Here is an 8,358-nt window from a genome sequence, read left to right as displayed (position 1 = left end):
TTTTAATACAGATTTTCCAAACACTCCAACAGCCTCTAAACTGGGCCTTTATCCCTCTTAAATACTTCCTCAATCAGGGCTAAATGGCTTGCTTGTATGAAAACAGAAGCATGTAAACTTTAAGCAGCCAACAGTGCCCTTTGTTGAAGAATCTCGCCCTGAGCTCTTGTCAGAGGAACGTTAGAAGCTGGAAGGAGAGGAGAGTCCACAGCCCTGTAGGAACTTCTCAGATGTCACTTATCTCAATGACAAATACTCTCAATGACTCTGTAAGTTTTCTCTGCAGCCCTAGCTCAGGGTGTGGGAACTTTTGGTTGCCCACGTGCTTACTTTCCAAGGTTCCAGGGTCAGAGCAGGGATTCTAATTTCCATGACTGCATTCATGCGTCTGTTGAATTACTCCTTTCCAGAAGGAACTGAAAATTTTTGATTCATTGTCAGGGTTTCCCAGGTCTTTGTATTCCAGCACACACCTACGGGTAGTCGACTGGCAAGGAGTGGGGTGGTAACTGGGGAGAAATTCTCTGCTTTGAATTCTTGCTTCCTTTTCAAAGATATTCCTAGAACACTCCATTGACCCTTTGTGCTTGGGACGATGAAAGACATTCCTGGGTGGGCTGGTATATTTTACACGATGTTCTCAGATGCTTTCCATGAATGACTCAGGCAAGTGTAAGCTGCATAGAATTCTGGTGCAGAGGAAGGGAGAGAGCGGTACTCTGTTCAACCACGAGTGTTCTCCTTCTGAGCAAGCTGAGTAATGCTGTGCTGAAGGTGACTCGTCCAAGAAGAAGCCAGGGAGTAGGAGTCAGGCTCTCTGACTTTAAACGCCAACATAAATGGAACAAATATGGGCAGGTGATTTAACTGCTGGGGCTCATTTTCTAATCTGTGAAGCAAGAAAATGAATACCTATTTGCCCATTTGAAGTGATGGGAAAGGTTAGGTGCAAAACCAGGTTGACCGGTATTTACTGACTGTTTGATGAAAGGAGAGTGGCTGAAAATACTTGCAGTCATTAGAAAAGATGCCTGAAGGAAAAAGAGATTGTTCAACCCATGTTTAGTGTCTGGGACTAGGGATATGGTAGTACCATACTACACTATGGTAGGACCAGACACACAAAAATATGGCAAGATGGGCTCTTGCCCTCAAGGGCTCACATGGTAATTTAAGAGACAGACATTGAATAATTAGCTGTGCATTTAATTATACAATTAATATTGTGATAAGTACCACAAAGAGGATTATGGTATTAATATATGAGAATAGAAGAAGACTTAGTCTAGTCTCAAGAAGGTGTTCTATATGGGAGCGACATTTAAATTGAGTTATGAAAGATGAAAGGTAAAGAGGGAAGTGGCATAGATGTGGGAGATGCTTTTAGGAAGAAGAGGCACTGCATATGCAAAGGTTTGTGAGGTAGGAAGGCACATGGCAGGAATGTGGAATTGAAAGCAGGCCTTTGGGGCAAGAATGAAAAGAACGAGGGATGGGAGAGTGGTACCAGATAAGGCTGAGAGCTAGGTGGGAACCAGTCCAAACAGGGCCTTGTGGGACAAGGTAAGGATTTGGAATGTTTATCTTTAGAAAAATGGGAAGGCTTTACAACCTACAGATCAGAGAAAACAATCGCAAACCATGTATTTGATAAAGGGCTCATTTCCAAATATATAAAGAACTCCTACAACTCAGGAGTAAAAAAATGAATAACCTAATTAAAAAATAGACTTGAACAGATCTTTCCCCAACGAAGACAAACACATAGCCAACAGGTATATGAAAAGCCGCTCAATGTCACTGACCATCAGGGAAATGAAAATCAATACCACAGTGAGATATTATTTCACACGTGTTAGGGTGGCTATTATGAAAAAAAGAAAAAGACAAGTGCTGGTGAGGATGTGAAGAAATTGGAACACCTGTACTCTGCTGGTGGGACTGCAAAACAGAGCAGCCACTATGCAAAACAGAATTGAGGTTCCTCAAAAAATTAAAAATAGAATTACCATATGATCCAGCAATCCCACTTCTGGACATTAATTCAAAAGAAATGAAATTAAGATCTCCAGGAGATATCAGCACTCTCACATTCATCGCAGCACTATTCACGGTAGTCAAGATGTAGAAACAACCTAAATGTCCAACTACAGATGAATGGACAAAGAAAATGTGGTATGTACATACAGTGGAATATTATTCAGCCTTATAAAAGAAGGAAGTCTTGTAATATGTGGTAACTTGGACAAATCTTGATGACATTACGCTAAGTGATATAAGCCGGTCACAGGACAAACACTGTATGATTCCACTTATATGAGGAATCTAAGACAGTCAAACATACAGGAGTAGAGAGCAGAATGGTGGCGGCCAAGGGGTAGGGAGAGGAGAAAATGGGAAGTGGTCGTTCAATAGGTATAAAGCTCAGTTATGCAAGATGAGTAAAGCTTAGAGATCTACCGTACAGCATTGTGCCTGTAACTAACAATACCGTGTTGTACACTTAAAAAGCTGGTAAGAGAGTAACTCTCGTGTTAAATGTTCTTACCACAGTAAAATTTAAAAGAAAGAAAAAAATAAAGAAAAATGGGAAGTTTTTAAAGGGTTTTAGTGAGAATGACATAATCAGATTTTTTTTTTATCACACTGAATTCATGCTGGAGAATGAATTACTGAGGTGTGAGCACATGAAGGGAAGCCAGAAAGGATATTTTGAAAAAGAGACTTTCAGTTCCTTCCTGCTATGGAACAGGAATCCAGTGTCCCCATTCTGGTAACTTTTTTCAGGCTTGACCTCTTGAGTAGATTCTGAAATTTTTGTTCTCCTCTTTCACACCCATAAGACTTAATTTTCTTCTATTCTTTCCAAACCTCTGTATGGTAAAGAAAATATGATTACTTCTTGATATGATCTTGGGGGAGATACACTAACCTTCCCAAGTAATGTAGCTGAATTCTAATAGTGCTGTTACTATCTTTCCTGCTCATGGCATATTTATTAAGCAAAGATAACCTATAAAGAAAAGTCAAGGATAGATAAATAGATGATAGATAGATGATCATATCAATTAATATGCTTTTAGCTGCAAGAAACAGAAATTCCACATAATAGGAAGGCTTAGGGCAGGGTAGTTCTAGGTTGGTTCATTTGAAGACTCATCATTATTTTAGGGATCTAATTGTTTTTCTTTTTTTACTCTACTGTTCTCAAGCTCTCTTGATGGTGCAGAGCTAGATGTAGCACTATTACTAGCATACCCTATCATTCCAGATCCAGAAAAAGGGTTCATCTCTTCCAGATGTATCTTTTTTATTTATTTATTTATTTTTTTGCTGTACGCAGGCCTCTCACTGTTGTGGCCTCTCCCGTTGCCAAGCACAGGCTCCGGACGCGCAGGCTCAGCGGCCATGGCTCACGGGCCCAGCCACTCCGCAGCATGTGGGATCTTCCCGGACCGGGGCACGAACCCGCGTCCCCTGCATCGGCAGGCGGACTCTCAACCACTGCGCCACCAGGGAAGCCCTAGGTGTATCTTTTTGAGAGAAAAGAAATCTTCTTCAGAAGCCTCCTAGCTGACTTTATTCATGTCTTATACTAAGTCATTCACAGGGGAATGGGATTATTATGAATTTCAATTATTAACTAAATTATCTTAAACTTATTAAAATTCTCATCCTAGGACTGGAATTGAAGGCAGGTTTTCCTGAAGCAAGAGGCTTTCGTGGTCCCTTGATACAATTAGGATCTCTTATTAAGGGAAAAGGGAAAATGGTTGTTGGTGTCTAGAACATCAATAGTGACAGCATCACACATAAAAATTAAAGGTAAATCACAGAACAATTGAGCAAATGAAGGATCTCAAAGTGTTGTCTTCAGAACTGCAGCATTAGTAACACCCATGAACTTGTTAGAAATGCAACTTCTCCAACCTATTCAGGGCCTGCTGAAGCAGAATGGATGGCCATGGGCCCAGCAGTCTGTGTTTTAAAAGGCTTACAAGGATGGGCTTTCCTGGTGGCGCAGTGGTTAAGAATCTGCCTGCCAACGCAGGGGACGTGGGTTCGAGCCCTGGTCCAGGAAGATCCCACATGCCGTGGAGCAACTAAGCCCGTGTACTACAACTACTGAGCCTGTGCTCTAGAACCTGTGAGGCACAACTACTGAGCCTGCATGCCACAACTACTGAAGCCCGTGTGCCTAGACCCCATGCTCTGCAGCAAGAGAAGCCACCGCAATGAGAAGCCTGCACACCACAATGAAGAGTAGCCCCCTCTTGCTGCAACTAGAGAAAGCCCATGCACAGCATGGAAGACTCAACACAGCCAAAAATAAATTAAATAAATAAATTTTTTAAAAACTATAAAAAAAAGCTTACAAGGGATGCACAGAAAAGTTTGAGAAGCACTGCTATAGAATTAGAGAACATGTTAGAAGGTTGTGTCACCCACAAATTGGCACTTGCCATCTACCTCTACAAGGTTTAAATTATGAGCCACTGCAGCTGCTGACCTTCAACACCGCCTGAAAGGAGCTCAAGGGTGGAGATCAGACATGGGGCACTCTGTGTTCTGGAAAAAACTGGCAGAACAGGTCTTCAGATAGCTATTTTCAGGAGCCGATTTTATGAGCCCAATTCTTGCATCTCCTCACATCTAGAAAAGCACTAAAATCCTTCATGGTGATGACTGCTCCTTGTTACTAGCAGAAACCTTCTGCAAAAAATGTGTGTTTGATTGCATGTACTCCCCCTTCAGCATTACATATATACTAACCTTCCCCCCTACTTCTTTGGAGCAGTTTCTCAGAGCTATCTGAAATGCCGTCTCTCAGGCTATAGTCCTCATTTTGTCCCAAATAAAACTTAACTCACAACCCTCATATTGTGCATTTTTTTCAGTCGACAGTTGAATGACACCAAGCAAGGAGTTGAAAATATCAGGCAGGGGTGTGGGAGAGAGATCAGGCCTGGAAAATGTGACAGGCCAATGAAAACACAGGCCTTACTTCATACCTAGTAAAGGAGACATTTTGCAGGAAAGCCATTTACCATCCTCTAAATCATATTACCTTTCTTATCTACCGGTTGAACCCATCCTGACTGCTGGAATAAGACAAATGGGTAAAGCTAAGAAAATATCCTGCAAAAACTATACGAGAAAAGTATAATAAATAATTCATTGGGAACAGTGCCCAGGCATAAAAGAATTTGAGTAAGTTTAGAATTTGGGAAATTGATCGTGATTTCTGGAACATAAATATGGAAATGAAGACACAGAATGGTTGGAAGACATGCTATTTTACAGATCCAGAATAACAATGATAGGTTCTTCTGGACATTTCCAGAATGATGATCAACAGAGAACACTTGATATGGCTGCAAACAGCCAGCAAAAAAATCTATATAGAGATTTGTATTCTAAATGGGAAATACTTTTGTGAAACTGAAATGTGGGGAAGGGATAAAAGTTTTCTTGTACATTCTTTACTTCTAGGAGTATACGTGGAAGCTACACATCTGCTCCAGACGTTGCTCAAAGGAACGTGGAAGCCTGGTTTGTAGCAGGTTGAAGTGTTTTAAACATGAAGTGTGGGAAATAATAGCACAGTTACTGTCACGAAGGCCATCCTAGGCCAGTCACGTGGAAAAGAAATCCAAGGGCTTCAGCTGCCTGGGCACATCCCAGCGCCGTGGCCCACTGAATCTAACCACAAAAGGCCAGCTTCGGAAGACATGAAAGGGGAAAAGCAGGGTTCACAAGGGGATTGTTAATACTTCCGAGGGAAAAGGGAAAAACTAGCCAGGCTTCACGTAACAACAACAATCATTTCCCAAAAGTGCCTGGGCTAACTTCAACTCTATGTGAAGTGTACTGTACAAAATTAGTTTGCATATTATTTGATGTTCTCTCTGGCCTTCTTTTTTTTGTTTTTTTTTTTGGGGGGGGCGGGTTCAAGTAAAAGGCTTTCAATGAAGGTTTTAGAATTGAAGCGCTCCACGTTTAGGATGTATCATCTAACACCTCAATGTTCAGAAAGCCTGACTAAAAGAAACCAAACCCAAAGCAACCCACTCAGCATTAACATACAACTCTTTTCTTTTAGCTGAATTTTACTTTAATATAGAATGAAAACAAAAACAAAAGCCCCAAACCCTAATAGGTTAACACAAGTCAAACAACCATTCTACACAAATAAAACCTTCACAAAGGTCAACCGAAGGAATCTAGAGCTACAACTGAATTGTGCAGATTTCCAATGAAGTCACCAGTCACGTAACATAAATTATTTACACACTTGCAAGCCCTCTAAGAGATGTGCCTCAAGAAGCATTAACCTTCGTTTTTTTCATGAGCCATCCTGAAGACGTGCGCATTTTCTTTTTCAGATAATTTAACATTTTTAATACAGCGCGTCCTCTACCAAGTGCTAACGCTTTGGTACTATTCATACGTGATTGCTTATCCTAAAGACTTGCCAGTTCCCTGAGAGGGACTTTGATTCTGCTTTAGAAGTGTCATAGAAACTAAAAACTTTATCAAATAGCAGTGTCGAGGGAGGTGGCACAGGACGCAGCATGTGCAGCCAAGTTAGCTCTGCAGATTTAGAAACTACTCCTTCAAGGTAGTCACACAGAGACCTTAGCCTGTCCCGCTTACTATTCAGTAGTACGGGTCTGAATCATCAGAACCTTGGCAACCCCTTAATATTTCACAGTTATTAACAACTAGGGGCAAGTCTGTGTTTACTGAGTTACGACAAATTTATTATAAAGAAGGAAAACAAGGGTAGCCAGCCATCTTAAAAAATGCCCCAACCACTGCTTCTCCATATAGAAAGATTAAAACTACATACATTTATCATACAACAAATCCCATCTCTGTCCCCTGAAATTCCCCTAATTTCATTCATTAGAAGGGGACTTTTAAAAAAGACTTAAAGAGCATCTTACAGCAGCATTCAGCTTTCCCATGAAATACTCAGCACCTTAAATATTAAGTACACTTCGTTTTTTCTTTTAGTAAGCGAGATACTGGCTTCAGAGTTTGTGGAACTGGAGGGAAAACAACACACTCAAAACAACTCTAGGAATCTTCCTTTGGCAGAATAGTAGGTATCCAAGTTAAAAATAGGAGGGTCCTTTTGTTGCTTTGTTTTCCAAAATTTAAATCGTTTTTTGTTCCCCTTCTACATCAGCCTCAGTCACCACTCCTGAGTGGAGATGGGCAGAGGCTCTGGCCCCTTCTCCAGCGGCTTCCCAGCAGCTGCATTCTTATTGCTGCAGCAAGGCTTGAATAGATGTATGTCAACAAGGACTTCCCCAAGACGGCCTTTATAGATAGTGCCACAGCGTATTTTCTGTCTTTTCTAGTATGTGAGACCTAAAAAGGAAAACACTGACATTCTGTTAGAGCCAGAAGCCATCTCTGTATCTGACTGGTGACTGTAACGAGGAGACTGAGCTGGAGAGGCACCTGAGGTGGTACTGTGAGCACCAGAATTGTGACATTTAAATTCCTTCTGCAGTTGACTGATCTGGTTGCTTTTTATCTTGTTTCCAGACAGAGTTTTCACTTCCTTTGGTTTCAGTGTAGTCTTTAGACTGGGTCCTGCCCTGGCATCTACCACATGATTTCAGTTTTTTTGTTTTTTGTTTTGATCCTGCTGGCAATTTCTTCCATCTTTTCACAAGCAGGACACTGGCATTACAGATGTCTCCTGAACGAGTCTCATGTAACCCAAAACAGCTCTGTAAGTCCTTTTCATAGCGTTAACTGTCAGTGAATCGAGAACTGGAGGATTTAGCGAGGCAAATGTAGCAGCCCTCTATACTTCGGTACACCTTTGGCTTGCGAAAACCAAACATCTTTTCTTCTGGGCAATAGTCTTAGTATGCTTTGAAGGACACCAATAGTTCCTCCAATGTAATAACTTCCCCAATTCCACTTTCTAGATTCCTTCTGGGTAGTAAAGTGTCTCTTATATTCAAAAATACCTTTCAAAACTCAAAATGCCACTGGATGGACCCCTGGGCACGCGACGACCGAGACAGAGGCACCCAGGCAGCAAAGAGAACCGCTCCCCGGCGGCTCGGTGGGTAAACGCAGCATCTGGGGTCCGAGGGAAAGTTCCGGTGGAGAGCTGCCCGGCGGGGCGGGGCGGGGCGGGGTGGACGGAGGGAAGCGCGTCCCTCACCGCCGCCTCCCTCCCCTGCGCCCGGCCCTCTTCTTAGGCAGCGGTTCTCAGATTTGAGTGTGCATCACCGGGAGGGCCTAAACAAAAGCCCAGCTTCTGATTCAAGTAGGTCCACAGAGGTGCCTGAGAATTTCTTTCTAAACAAGTTAGGCTATTGGTTCAGA

The 8,358-nt window shown here is 42.1% G+C and overlaps 1 pseudogene; it reads right to left on the bottom strand.

The window, feature by feature from the left end:
* Positions 1-7,201: 7,201 nt before the first annotated feature.
* On the bottom strand, positions 7,202-7,865 carry LOC115853286 (SIN3-HDAC complex-associated factor pseudogene; annotated as a pseudogene).
* Between the last annotated feature and the right edge of the window lie 493 nt (positions 7,866-8,358).

Source organism: Globicephala melas, chromosome 18 (genome assembly GCF_963455315.2).
Source record: "Globicephala melas chromosome 18, mGloMel1.2, whole genome shotgun sequence".
Taxonomy (NCBI): domain Eukaryota; kingdom Metazoa; phylum Chordata; class Mammalia; order Artiodactyla; family Delphinidae; genus Globicephala; species Globicephala melas.
The sequence above is the reverse complement of the archived record's forward strand: the minus strand, read 5'-3'. Positions and strand labels throughout refer to the sequence as shown.